Here is a 555-nt window from a genome sequence, read left to right on the forward strand (position 1 = left end):
AAATACATATTCACTCCGTATTCTATTATAAACTATTTTAGTTACATGGAAGCCAACCAGACGTCCCATTTATATTTTTAGAAGTAGACACTAAGGATAAATTCCAGCAGAGTTCCTTCTTAAACAATCCAAATGGCCCGAACTTTGCGTTAGAACTTTGGTATTTGCCTAGCATTGTTTGAAATCCATGACACACAAACGCCAGGGCATGGAATCACACCAGAAAAGAACAGGTGAAAAGTTGTTCCTAGTTGTGTTAGGCAGACGCATACAACTCCCGTCACTCACCCTGCAAAAATCAACAAATAAACAGTGGCGCCGTATTTCAGATTCTGTTGCGTACCGTTCGCAACGCGGCCTGGTTTTTGTAGTTTCCACGTGGAGACGGGCCAGTGTATTAATTCTGGCTGGGGAGGGAATAAAACTACATTTCCCACAAAGGCGCGGGGGCGGCCTCCGGTCGGCTTACGTCATTGCTCCAACCAACCAATGACAGCTCCGGGCGGCAGTGAGGCAAGCGCCGTCAGGCGCCAAAGTGGTTTTTTTTTCTTTTTT

The sequence above is a fragment of the Equus quagga genome, chromosome 8 (assembly GCF_021613505.1).
Source record: "Equus quagga isolate Etosha38 chromosome 8, UCLA_HA_Equagga_1.0, whole genome shotgun sequence".
NCBI lineage: Eukaryota > Metazoa > Chordata > Mammalia > Perissodactyla > Equidae > Equus > Equus quagga.